Below are 1007 nucleotides of genomic sequence, written 5' to 3' on the forward strand. Positions count from 1 at the left end.
CATATATATATATATATATATATATATATATATATATATATATATATATATATATATATATATATATTAAGTCCACATGTTTATATATATATATATATATATATATATATATATATATAATACATATATATATATACATATATGTACATATATATATGTACATGTACATATATATGTACATATATATATGTATATGTATATATATATGTACATATATATATGTACATATATATATGTACATGTACATATATATGTACATATATATATGTACATATATATATGTACATGTACATATATATATATATATATATATGTACATATACATATATATATGTACATATACATATATATATGTACATATACATATATATATGTATATAGAATTACATTCTGGTAAAAACATATCTTAATATACAAACATGTGGACTTATTGGCACCGCTAGATGGCTGGATCGGACGGATAGGATTGCATTTGAGTGAATGAGATCTATTTAGTTTAAGCGCTAGTTTGTATTGTTAGGGGGGTGGGGGGGGGGTATTTTTGGCATTTCAGAAGTGGGTATCGTATTTGGGTCCAGGTTTAATTAATCACGCGCCCTTGATTGTAGGGTTCATTCGCATCTTTCGCTTGTTGTTCGCGTGTCCGCGGTGTTTCGTCGTCTTCCCTTCGCGTGGGTGTGGTTGCTCGATTCTTCATTCTCCACGTAGCAGTGGTCGACGGTGGGGACGGCGGTAGATCGAAACGGCGGGGTCCACGTACCGGTCGAGGTAATTGCTTCCATCCCTTTCACTTGTTTTTTGTTTTTTTTTTCCGGGGGTTGTGTTGGTGTGGCGTTTGTTTGGCTTGTGTATGATTGTCAGCGGTGTGTGTGGTCGTCGGAAGTGTGGGGGTTGCCGGAATTTTACTGGGATTTAATGATTGTGGGTTGGACGGGTTGGGGTTGCCGGATTTTTTACAGGAATTTTGTGTTTGGGTTTTTTTTTTAAATAATATTTATTGATAGTGG

The sequence above is a fragment of the Ipomoea triloba genome, chromosome 1 (genome assembly GCF_003576645.1).
Source record: "Ipomoea triloba cultivar NCNSP0323 chromosome 1, ASM357664v1".
Classification (NCBI taxonomy): Eukaryota; Viridiplantae; Streptophyta; class Magnoliopsida; order Solanales; family Convolvulaceae; genus Ipomoea; species Ipomoea triloba.